Source organism: Sapajus apella, unplaced genomic scaffold (assembly GCF_009761245.1).
Source record: "Sapajus apella isolate SASKATOON/1434 unplaced genomic scaffold, GSC_monkey_1.0 scaffold109, whole genome shotgun sequence".
Lineage (NCBI taxonomy): Eukaryota > Metazoa > Chordata > Mammalia > Primates > Cebidae > Sapajus > Sapajus apella.
Window position 1 is genome coordinate 3,481,849 of NW_022437049.1, and position 13,195 is coordinate 3,495,043.

A 13,195-nucleotide genomic window follows, 5' to 3' on the forward strand; every position below is an offset into this window, starting at 1 on the left:
ACCCTAAGCAAGGCAGACAGGGCACGTGTTTGCTCTATGAAGCACCCCCTGCCCTCGTATTCCCAGGGCCACAGCAAATGTGGGCACCCCTGGCCTAGCCACTGAGTTTCAGCTTCTGGTGTCCAGTCACAGGCAGTAAGGACATGCTGGCTCATTTTGTTTTTCCTCCCAGAAAAAAAGTCTTAGAATGACCTGGTGAACTTGCCAACTTCTGAATTCTGTGCAGTTATTTTCTAGTGACTGACACCGACTTCAGCCAGCTGTTTCTTTGAGTCTTCCCTATGAGGTAAAAACAAGGTTAACTTGTTTCCTGATAGTAACAAGGGGAACAGGAGAACACGACCACCTGACAGTGGAAAGCCCTAGACAGATACTCGCTTCCTATTCATTCCCCTGCCATTGTACGGTAATGGGCACTGATATTAAACATGCATATTTCACAGTCTCTTGTCCCACGATTTGGAGAATAGCCATTCACAATGTATGAACCACTCACTCATGCTCATCACACAGAGAAAATTACATTTTCCCAGTTGCCAAATGGAAGAGATAAATTATCTCACGTGGACAAGCACATTGCTCTCAAGAACAGCTTCCAGACCTAAGACAAAGAGATTAAAAAACACGCAGGAGGGGGACTCTGAGCTTTCCTGGTGTTGGCGGGGGTCAGTCTCTTCATTTGGACTCCCCAGATCCTCATTCTGCATAGTGGGCTTAAGGTGGCAGGACATTTGCCCTTCCGGTTTTGTCTGTTTGTTTGATTAAATGAGCACCTTTAGGGCCTCTTATTCTTCCTTCATAGGAGAGATGTTATAAAAATGAATAAATCAACACAAAACATTTCATATTTATGCCTACTTGCTGAATTGATAATACTTACTTGTAATGAAAATTAAGGAAGTAAAATGTTAAAATATTCCCTTTCGGGAAGACACATTGGAATGTCTTCCCACAGATGTACACACACTTGCTTGTTACACGCTCCCTCCTTATCCCCAACCATTCTCTGAGATTAATGAAGGTCGTGATAACTGCGGTGTCTAACTTAGCATATAATCCCAAACCTACTACCTGCACACATAGGAATCACAGCGATTGTATGTAAGCACTCATGACAGCTAACACTCATTACCCTTCATACCACCATCACTGTGCAAACCCTTAGTGCATTTTCCAATATGATCCCACAATCCTTCATTTTTATGTTTTTGCCCACGTCAAAATTTGGCAGTGAATTCTTTCAACAATTATTAAGCGCCTGGAATTGTATTAGGCTCTGGGGACGAAGGGGGAATAACCGCAGTACACAGCAGACCCTGTGAAAGTGCCAAAATGCAGGTCCCACTCGGAAGGCTCTGGGAGAGGAGAGGGCTCATGGGCAGCTAAAGCCACCAGTGACCTCATTATACAATATTTATTTAGGTTATCAGACTTTTCTATGCCTAGAAAAGCAGCGTCTGGACCATTCCAATGGGACGCACCCCCGTTCAGTGACGCCCCTCATCGGTGTCCACCGCTTTGGGCTCGCTGAAGGCACCACGGAAGCACCCGTTATTACCAGTGTTAGGGTCGGTGGCTTCTCTTGTCCCTTTCCTCTGGCTCCCAAAGTGTTGGTTCCCTTTTGTTAGTTTTATTCCGGTCCTGCCAATGAGCACAGATTCACAGCCCAGGCGGCCCGCTCGGAATCCGAGGCCGGCGGGGGACCGGTGCACGTGGGCTCCGCGCCCCCTCGACCCTCTGCCCGGTGCCCCTTCCCGCTTGGAGCGTACCGGTCCCCGCCGGCTCCTTCTGCCACCACCTTCCACCGGGCCCCCGGGGCTGCAGGAGCGCGGGGCTGGCGGGGTGGCGACCAGGCTCAGCGGATCCCCGCTTCCCGCCTTCCCGGCGCCCCCTCCCTCCGGGACGGAGCCCGAGGATCTCCCACCCCCAGGAGGCGTGAGGACGGGCTTTGAGCGACTGGGGCTCGCCCGCGTGTGCCCGGGAAGGCCAGGCTGCCCCAGGACGGGCTCGGCTTCCCAGGTGAGCTGGTCTCCGCGGGGCCGGGTTGGGGAAAGCCCCGGGACCGCGCGGCCGAGCGGCCTGGAGGCTGCGAGAGGGCAGAGCGGGACGCGCGGGAGGCGGCCGCCCCCAGGTGCCCAGGGCCGGGCTCCCGAGCGCCGCCGCCGCAGCAGGTGGGGGCCCAGCGGGCGGGGGCGGGGCCCGGCTCGGGGCGGAGCCGCAGCGGCAGCAGCGGCGGCGGCGGCGGCGGCGGCGGCGGCGGCGCGGGCGGGGGCCGGGGCTGGGGCCAGAGCCGGAGCCCGAGCCCGAGCGGGAGCCGCGAGCCGGGCTGTAGGGGCGCCGGCGAGAGCTCGCAGCGCGCCGGGGCTGGAACCGGCCTGGCGGAGCGCGTCAGCGCCGCGGCGGCAGACAAAGGGCAGCTTGCACCCGGGCCGCCGCGCTCTCGGGTTCTGCTCGGTAAGTGGCTCCCCCTCCGCTGGCGTTCTCCTCCCGCCGCCCGCGCCTCTTGGAGTTCGGCGGGCTCTGGAGAAGCGGGGAAGAGTCGAGACTTCCGTGCTCGCTCTGTCGCCCCACTTCACCCTAACAATAAGCCCCCCAGGCCAAGCCACTGCCAAACTAGCGAGTTTCCCAGCGGCGGGGGTCTCCCGCCGGACCCGCCCGGCCGCCCGGAGTGACCTCCTCGCCCGCGGACCGCGAACCGGTGCTGTCCTGGACCCAGTTGAGGTGGGAGGCCGCCGCTGGGCTCCCCGCGGTGTGTTTAGGGGAGGAGGACGTAGGGGCCGGGCTCCGCGAGGGGACCCCACCCCCAGGGACAGTCCCGAGCGCTAGGGGTCGCCGAGGGGCGGTTCACACTGCGAGTTGAGATTCGGATCGCGGTAGCGGGGTCTGCCCTAGCCCCCGATTATCCTCCCCTCCAGCCTCTTCCCTCCGCGTTCAAGGGTTAATACAGCGCCCAAGCCCCGCGCCACCAGACCAAGGCACCCACACTGCCGGTCGGTGCCCCTGGGAGAGGGGGAGTGGGGAGACCCCGCCGCTTTCCGCGCTCGGCGATCCGGAGCTCCAGCCCGCCAGAGAGGGCAGCGGCTCGGGTTTGACATACCAGCTGGGTCCCAGGCTGGCTCTCTCAGCCTCCTCCCAGATTGCTCCCTATCAGGAAAGCAATCGGAAGCCCCCGACTTTGCTTTTGTTCTGCCATCTACTCTCTGGAATCGGAGTTGAAGCCCGGGTGGGCGGATGCCCCGGGAGGGGGCGGTGGCGGGAGTTCCAGGTGCGGCCCCGAAGTGATCACTGCAGGTGGCGGCTGTTTCGCGCCTGTGGGTGGGGAATGGATTCCAATCGCCAATCGATACCAGGAGCCAGCAGTGGGTCAACAGCGTCCCGAAAGAACACGGTGGCCGCGTACTGTCACGCGCCTCTCCAGCACTCTGGAAAGCACTACCTCGAGACGTGCATTTCCATTCATGGATCTGTGCCTGGGGGCTGATTAATGTCACCTCTCCCTGGGTTCTCTAAGGAGGAGTGTCCGTGATTGTTCAATTCAATAGCCATTTACTGGGAGGTTAATATCTTGCAATAACCTTAATGTAAAAGATACTTATTGAGCACCTACTATGTGAAAAGCAGAAATACTACAAACTTTTTTGATTTGTAGATATGTGTTGAGCATCTACTGTGTGCAAAGGTGAAGGGTCATGACGTTCTCAATGTAACATATTTATTGACTACCTACTATGTTCAAGGTAGCTGTGTCTTATTACCTTGTTGTAATAGATATTTACTGAGCACCTACTCAGTAGGTGCAAAAGGCTTTTTTTTTGCTGAAGGGTTGGCCAGTGTACTTTTGCGGTACAGACAGAAACAAGGGAGAGAAAATTTAAGATCTTCAGACCCTTGAGTCTTCAACTTCTTTAGTGACCTGCATTTTAACCTTTCTGGACCGCTTGTATGGTATAGGAAGGATTGGTCTTCTACATATGAGAGCACACTCCTATGCTTGAGGGTTTCTCAGACAGAAGCAGGGCTGAATAATAAAAAGGCTTGCTCTGGAACCTCTTTCCAATTTCCTTTTCTTACATTAGAAAAGTCAGTTTCTTTGTGTAAAGCACCATGGAGTTATCACAGAGAATCAAAGGGCAATAAGCAAAGCCCCAATGCTCGAAGGAACGGAGAATCTGTGCTGGAGACAGACAGAAAGACAATCATCTAAACAAGGAAGGAACAAATGGAGAGAGAGGGAGCATGAAGACAGGGCCAGTGGACCTTCCAGCCCCGCACTTCAAACGGATAGCAGTGGTGTTGGGGTGAGAGAGTCTTTATGTCCCATCATTACCCATGGCTGGGGACCTAGGGCTGGAATCAAATGGTTTTCCTGCTAAGAGATTTGATGAATCTCTTACTCTGATAATCTTAGGATCTTGAGATACACTGGAATATCCAGATTGGCAAGAAAATCATATTCATTAGCAAATATTTGAGTATTTACAATGTTATATAGGCTTTTATCAGGGAAATGTAGTCTAAGACGCAGTCTTTGTCCTAAAGAACTCTGGTTCATGAGGTAAACGTGTAAAATTACAACTTGGGCAGCATATATGAAAAACCAGAAGCAAATTCCTCCTGGAATTTAACATAAAAAAGTATTCTCACCTCATGGAACTGTGGCTTTTCTCTTATCAGACACTGAGAACTCTCTGCATGCCTTGTATGTTTATCTTTTTGCCTTGGCCTCCAGAAATTCCCGGTAAAGGCTTTATCCCAGCTTCCTGGTACAATGATTTTTATCTTCCTAAATTATTTCTGAGATTTTCCTTTTAAATTCTTTATTTAAAAAACTGTATTAGAGTATTTTTGTTGTGGACTTGAAAGCCTCTCTCAAATCTTTTCTGGAAGTAAGCCTGTTTATGAAAGATACATAGAAAATATGGTAAGTACTAGATGAATGTGCTTATAAGAAAACAAGGAGAAACCATCAGGAATTTACAGAGAAAACAAACGGGCTACGCAAGATGAAATAGGATTCAGGTGAGCAAAAACAGCCACCAAAGACTTTCCTCCCAAATTGAGGGAAACAGCGTTGGCACAGGTGTCAAGGAAAACAAACCCTCTTTAGAATACTTTAGGCATTTGATAGATCTTCCTCTGGAATAGTTTCCATTCACTCAAAACACAAGCGTTGCTGGAACATTTTACTGTGTGTCAAGGATTATGCTAGGTGTCAGGTGGGGGGTGTCACCCAGAACCAATTGAGCTTCAGCATGATCCCACAGCTGGCAAGGACCTTCATCTCCTGTTCTGGCTGTGGAGTAGCACTGCCTTGCATCTTGGCCATTCTTTTAAGCATTCCTGGAGTTTTTTCACCTGAGCTGAACTTGACTGTAATCTTCTTCAAGGCCAAGAATGTGACTTTTTTTTTTTCTCTGCATCCTTCCCTCCTTGCAGGCTCAGGCAGAAAGAATCAGTGGAGCAGGTGACAGTTATTTCACTGACCTCTATTGCCCATTTCTTCACCTCTTCCTGGCCTCATCAGAGCCTGCTGGCCTCTCTTCCTCTTCATCATTTTCAGCTGTTCAGAGCCTTTCACTGTATGAAAACTGGTCTCAGGGGAAAGCCAATCTGTCATCAGTCACTTTCTCTTGAATATGAATGTAGGTCACTGTGTTCTCTCTTCCAGGGGTCTTTGCACTTTAAGCCTTGTTATGGAATGGAAGGTGGTGTTCACCGTGACAGGATGTGAGGCACAGACAAGTGGGTGTCGGAGGTAATTGGGGAGGCAAAGTGCCTTTCCTGGTGCTCCTGAAACCACCATCCTCACGTAGCCAGTCTTGTCAAGGGTCCGTGGAGTCCCATGATTCATGAAAGTCTGGAGGCTCCATTGCTTTTTATGATGGTGTAGTGGTTGAAGTCAGACAGTGGCTCTCTCTGAGCCACCTGTCAGCTTGGCCCTCATACATTCCACTCCAAAGTTTAAAGCTTTATCGTTTCAAAGGGAAATCCTTGCTTCTTTCCCTACATGTGCCCATTATTTTAAGGCAGCGATTCTCAACCTGGGCACTGTTGATGTCAGGGGCCAGGTTTTTTTTTTTTACAAGGGATTTTTTAAAATTGCATTTTAGGTTTTGGGGTACATATGAAGAACATGCAAGATTGTTGCATAGGTACACACATGGCAGTGTGATTTGCTGCCTTCCTCCCCATCACCTATATCTGGCATTTCTCCCAATGCTATCTCTCCCCAACTCCCCACCACCCACTGTCCCTCCCCTATTTCCCCTGACAGACCCCAGTGTGTGATGCTCCCCTCCCTGTGTCCATGTGTTCTCATTGTTCAACACCCACCTATGAGTGAGAACATGCGGTATTTGATTTTCTGTTCTTGTGTCAGTTTGCTGAGAATGATGGTTTCCAGGTTCATCCATGACCCTACAAAGGACACGAACTCATCGTTTTTGATGGCTGCATAATATTCCATGGTGTATATGTGCCACATTTTCCCTGTCCAGTCTATCATCGATGGGCATTTGGATTGGTTCCAGGTCTTTGCTATTGTAAACTGTGCTGCAATGAACATTCATGTGCACGTGTCCTTATAATAGAAGGATTTATAATCCTTTGGCTATATACCTACTAATGGGATGGCTGAATCAAATAGAATTTCTATTTCTAGGTCCTTGAGGAATCGCCACACTGTCTTCCACAATGGTTGAACTAATTTACACTCCCACCAACAGTGTAAAAGTGTTCCTATTTCTCCACATCCTCTCCAGCATCGGTTGTCTCCAGATTTTTTAATGATCGCCATTCTAACTGGTGTGAGATGGTATCTCAATGTTGTTTTGATTTGCATTTCTCTAATGACCAGTGATGATGAGCATTTTTTCATATGTTTGTTGGCCTCATGTATGTCTTCTTTTGTAAAGTGTCTGTTCGTATCCTTCGTCCACTTTTGAATGGGCTTGTTTTTTTCTTGTAAATCTGTTTTAGTTCTTTGTAGATTCTAGATATCAGCCCTTTGTCAGATGGGTAGACTGCAAAAATTTTTTCCCATTCTGTTGGTTGCCGATTCACTCTAATGACTGTTTCTTTTGCCATGCAGAAGCTGTGGAGTTTGATTAGGTCCCATTTGTCTATTTTGGCTTTTGTTGCCAATGCTTTTGGTGTTTTGGTCATGAAGTCCTTGCCTATGTCTATGTCCTGAATGGTTTTGCCTAGATTTTCTTCTAGGGTTTTTATGGCGTTAGGTCTTATGTTTAAGTCCTTAATCCGTCTGGAGTTAATTTTAGTGTAAGGTGTCAGGAAGGGGCCCAGTTTCTGCTTTCTGCACATGGCTAGCCAGTTTTCCCAACACCATTTATTAAACAGGGAATCCTTTCCCCATTGCTTGTTTTTGTCTGGTTTGTCAAAGATCAGATGGTTGTAGATGTGTTGTGTTGCCTCCGAGGCCTCTGTTCTGTTCCATTGGTCTGTATCTCTGTTTTGGTACCAGTACCATGCTGTTTTGATTACTGTAGCCTTGTAGTATAGTTTGAAGTCCAGTAGTGTGATGCCTCCCGCTTTGTTCTTTTTGCTTAGAATTGACTTGGCTATGCGGGCTGTCTTTTGGTTCCATATGAAGTTTGAGGTGGTTTTCTCCAGTTCTGTGAAGAAGGTCATTGGTAGCTTGATGGGGATAGCATTGAATCTGTAAATTACTTTGGGCAGTATGGCCATTTTCACTATATTGTTTCTTCCTAACCATGAACATGGAATGTTCTTCCATCTGTTTGTGTCCTCTCTTATTTCGTTGAGCAGTGGTTTGTAGTTCTCCTTGAAGAGGTCCTTTACGTTCCTTGTTAGTTGTATTCCTAGGTATTTTATTCTCCTTGTAGCAATCGTGAATGGCAGTTCGTTCTTGATTTGGCTTTCTTTAAGTCTGTTATTGGTGTATAGGAATGCTTGTGATTTTTTCATATTGATTTTATATCCTGAGACTTTGCTGAAGTTGCTTATCAGTTTCAGGAGATTTTAGACTGAGATGATGGATCTTCTAGATATACAATCATGTTGTCTGCAAATAGAGACAATTTGACTTCCTCCTTTCCTATTTGAATACGCTTTATTTCTTTTTCTTGCCTGATTGCTCTGGTTAGAGCTTCCAGTACTATATTGAATAGGAGTGGTGAGAGAGGGCATCCTTGTCTAGTGCCAGATTTCAAAGGGAATGCTTCCAGTTTTTGCCCATTTAGTATGATATTGGCTGTGGGTTTGTCATAAATAGCTTTTATTATTTTGAGATACATTCCATCAATACCTAGTTTATTGAGGGTTTTTAGCATAAAGGGCTGTTGAATTTTATCAAAGGCCTTCTCTGCATCAATTGAGATAATCATGTGGTTTTTGTCTTTGGTTCTGTTTATGTGATGAATTATGTTTATAGACTTGCATATGTTAAACCAGCCTTGCATCCCCGGGATGAAACCTACTTGATCATGGTGGATAAGCTTTTTGATGTGCTGTTGCAGCCAGTTTGCCTGTATTTTGTTGAAGATTTTTGCTTCTATGTTCATCATGGATATTGGCCAGAAGTTTTCTTTTCTTGCTGAGTCTCTGCTGGGTTTTGGTATCAGGATGATGTTGGTCTCATAAAATGATTCAGGTTTTGGTATCAGGATGATGTTAGTCTCAGAAAATGATCCTCTTTTTGGATTATTTGGAATAGTTTCAGAAGGAATGGTACCAGCTCCTCTTTGTATGTCTGGTAGAATTCGGCTGTGAACCCATCTGGACCTGGGCTTTTTTTTGGGTGGCAGGCTCTTAATTGCTGCCTTATCCAGATCTTGTTATTGGTCTATTCAGGGTTTTGACTTCTTCCTGGTTTAGGCTTGGGAGGATGCAAGTGTCCAGGAATTTATCCGTTTCTTCCAGGTTTACTAGTTTATGTTCATAGAGTTGTTTGTAATAATCTCTGATGATGGTTTGCATTTCTGTGGAATCTGTGGTGATATCCCCTTTATCATTCTTTATTGCATCTCTGTGATTATTCGCTCTTTTCTTTTTTATTAATCTGGCTAGTGGTCTATTTTGTTGATCTTTTCAAAAAACCAGCTCCTGGATTTATTGATTTTTTGAAGGGTTTTTTGTGTCTCTATCTCCTTCAGTTCTGCTCTGATCTTAGTTATTTCTTATCTTCTGCTAGGTTTTGAGTTTTTTTGATCTTGCTCCTCTAGCTCTTTCAATTTTGACAATAGGGTGTCGATTTTAGATCTCTCCTTCCTTCTCATGTGGGCATTTATTGCTATATATTTTCCCCTAGAGACTGCTTTAAATGTGTCCCAGAGATTCTGGTATGTTGTATCTTCATTCTTGTTGGTTTCGAAGAACATCTTTATTTCTGCCTTCATTTCATTGTTTATCCAGTCAACATTCAAGAGCCAGTTGTTCAGTTTCCATGAAGCTGTGCAGTTCTGAGTTAGTTTCTGAATTCTGAGTTCTAACTTGATTGCGCTGTAGTCTGAGAGACTGTTATGATTTCTGTTCTTTTGCATTTGCTGAGGAGTGATTTACTTCCAATTATGTGGTCAATTTTAGAGTAGGAGCAATGCGGTGCTGAGAAGAATGTATATTCTGTGGATTTGGGGTGGAGATTTCTATAGATGTCTATTAGGTTTGCTTGGTCAAGGTCTGAGTTGAAGTCCTGGATATCCTTGTTAATCTTCTGTGTTGTTGATCTGTCTAATATTGACAATGGGGTGTTAAAGTCTCCCACTATTATTGTGTGGGATTCTAAGTCTCTTTGTAAGTTCATTAAGACCTTGCCTTATGTATCTGGGTGTCCCTGTGTTGGTTGCGTATATATTTAGGATCGTTAGCTCTTCTTGTTGCATTTATCCTTTTAGCATTATGTAATGTCCTTCTTTGTCTCTTTTGGTCTTTGTTGATTTAAAGTCTATTTTATCAGAGACTAGGATTGAAATCCCTGCTTTTTTTTTGCTCTCCATTTGCTTGATAAATCTTCCTTCATCCCTTTATTTTGAGCCTTTGTGTATCCTTGCATGTGAGATGGGTTTCCTGGATACAGCACACTGATGTGCTTTGGCTTTTTATCCAATTTGCCAGTCTGTGTCTTTTGATTGGGGCATTTAGTCCATTTACATTTAGGGTTAATATTGTTATGTGTGAATTTGATCCTGCCATTTTGATGCTAGCTGGCTGTTTTGCCCTTTAGTTGATACAATTTCTTCACTGTGTTGATGCTCTTTACCATTTGGTATGTTTTTGGAGCGGCTGGTACTGGTTGTTCCTTTCTATGTTTAGTGCCTCTTTCAGGAGCTCTTGTAAAGCAGGCCTGGTGGTGATGAAATCTCTGAGTACTTGCTTGTTTGCAAAGGATTTTATTTTTCCTTCACTTATGAAGCTTAGTTTGGCTGGATATGAAATTCCGGGTTGAAAGTTCTTTTCTTTAAGGATGTTGAATATTGGCCCCCACTCTCTTCTGGCTTGTAGGGTTTCTGCTGAGAGATGTGCTGTGAGTCTGATGGGCTTCCCTTTGTGGGTAACCCAACCCTTCTCTCTGGCTGCCCTTAGCATTTTCTCCTTCATTTCAACCCTGGTGAATCTGATGATTATGTGCCTTGGGGTTGGTCTTCTTGAGGAATATCTTTGTGGTGGTCTCTGTATTTCCTGGACTTGAATATTTGCCTGCCTTGCTAGGTTGGGGAAGTTTTCCTGGATAATATCCTGAAGAGTATTTTCCAGCTTGGATTCATTCTCTCCGTCACATTCAGGTACGCCTATCAAACGTAGATTAGGTCTTTTCACATAGTCCCATATTTCTTGGAGACTTTGTTCATTCCTTTTTACCCTTTTTTTCTCTAATCTTGCCCTCTCGTTTTATTTCATTGAGTTTATCTTTGACCTCTGATATCCTTTCTTCTGCTTGGTCAATTTGGCCGTTGAAACTTGTGTATGCTTCGCGGGGCCAGATATTTTTTTTTATTAAGGGGAGCTGTCCTGTGCATTACAGAACACTTAACAGCATCCCTGGCCTCCACCCCCTAGATGCCAGGAGCACCATACACCAGCCCACTCCCCAAGTTGTGACAACCCAAAATGTCTCCAGCCATTGCCAAGCATGCCCTGGGAAACAAAATCACTGTTGCTTCAGAAGCACTGTTCTAAGGGTTGTTGATTATTATGTATCATGCCATATAAGAGAGCCCTTATCTAATATAATTTAGTTCTTTTCAATAAAGAGGAACTTTGTTAACATGGTAGAACTTTTCATATAAATAATTTCTTAAGTCAGAATAAATATCCTTTTTTTCAGACCTCATATCCTAAACTGGTTATTATATTAAGTTCATCTTTTGAAGCAAAAAGCCTCAAATTCTTCCTCTTCTAGTGTGGCTGATTTATATACCAGAACTGTGGGTAGCAGAACCACCATTACCCACAAGATCATCCCAACTTGCTGCTTGGGCAGTGCCTGGTAACCACCAGTAGGGTAAGAAAATGGCAGGGAGGATTCAGTTCCAGTGGGCTTGATTCTTATGTAATTTGATGGGTCCTCTTTAAGGAAAAGACAAAATGATGAGGGGAACACACTGCTAGGGCCCCTCCGAGGCCTTAGAAGGGATCCTGTGAGGACAAGTGATGGGCTCCAAATTTAATTTTTGTTAGCTTTGTGGGAAAGCTGTCTTTGGGAAAGGCTTTGAGGAATGACTGAACAGCTGTGTCTGCAAGAATGGGAAACTAGTCCTACCTATGACTGATAGGAGCTAAGAGAAGTTTCTCCAAGTGTTGACTTAAATTGAGAGCATGGATCAAAATGGAGTTGTTCAATCCAGGGTGACCTATATTTCTGTTAACATCTGCCCTCAAAAGTAAGAACTTCCATATCTTCAGCAACACCAGGTCCACATCAGCAGCATCATAGGTGAAATGAGAGGCAGGGTTCGTTCCGGTTTAGCAGGAGGCTCTGCGTTCCACTAGTTGGTAGTGGTAACTTACTGCACCTTGTAAACGAGGTGGGTCAGTGTCCAAGTTATTGCCTTGGGAACTGAATGAAACTCTTTTCCAGGTCACTCTGATGGTATTTGAAGAGTTTATAATAGGAGTACATTGATTCAAACTTCTCTTTTAGAATAACTGAGCCTGGAATGAGAGGTCCTTGCTTTAAAACAGGCCAGTCAGGAAATACTTGCCACTCATTTTGGGGGGCAAGTACTTTAAGTACAGTCATGTGCTACATAATGACATTTTAGTCAATGAAGGACTGCATATAGGACTATGAAACTGTAAGATTATAATACTATATTTTTTCCTGTGTCTTTTCTATGTTTAGAAATGTTTAGGTGTACAAATACTCACCACTGTGATACAGTTGCCTACAGTGTTCAGTACAGTAGCATATGTACAAAGTTGTAGCCTAGGAGCAATAAGCCATACCATGTAGCCTAGGTATTTAGGCTATTCCATCTAGGTTTGTGTAAGTACGCTCTATGATGTTCCTATAAGCAGGAAATTGACTAAGGCATTTCTCAGATGGATCCCCATCAAGTGAGGCATGACGGTATGAATTTAAGAAATTAAAATAATAAGGCTTTAAAAATGAAACTATAATTCAGACTTTTCATTAATTAATCTTTCTTCTTAGTTTAGATCACCTGAGCTTCACTGAGGAAGACAGTGTTCTAATTGTTGCTTTAGTGTATAAATGTTAAGTATACATGCCGGGCCCTGCACAAGATTGATCTGGCAATATATCAATGTCTAGATGTAACAAAAATATAAGAAATATTCTACATGAAGATTTGCTGTAGGAGGGATTTCTTTTAAAGCATTGCTAGTCTTTCATTTGTATTTAAACAAATTTGGTTTGTATAAAATTTTTTTAAGTTGAGACCTATTTGGAGATTCTGGGTCAAATGTGCACACAGTCACAGAAATTAGACATGAAAGAGATTTTGGGGGTTTCTGAGCAGGCCTGCCTGCCCACTGTACAAATGGAGAAACTGAGGCTGAGAGTGGTTAGGTGGCTTGCCAAGGTCACACAGAGGTCAGCTGGGAGGCCGGGGCTAGGAGCCAGGAGCTCACCCCATCTCCTTGACACTCAGTGCTGCTAGGACATTGTTCTTCTGTCTTCCTGATTGTCAGAGTGTGTTGGTATAGGGAGACCAGGCAGGAACAGAGTTTGATAACTTGTCTCATTTCCAGGGCACCT

General features: G+C 45.5%; 1 protein-coding gene across 3 annotated transcripts in view; it reads left to right on the forward strand.

Moving 5' to 3' along the window:
• The first annotated feature begins 1,948 nt into the window (after positions 1-1,948).
• Positions 1,949-13,195, forward strand: part of MAPK4 (mitogen-activated protein kinase 4) — a 177,744-nt gene continuing 166,497 nt past the window's right edge. The window contains exon 1 of one of the 3 annotated variants that reach the window (XM_032259491.1): positions 1,949-2,019. The gene's annotated coding sequence lies outside the window, so the exon portion shown is untranslated. Of the gene's footprint in view, positions 2,020-2,333; positions 2,455-13,195 lie in introns of those variants that run through there. The other 2 variants (XM_032259490.1, XM_032259489.1) reach the window with 2 other exon arrangements.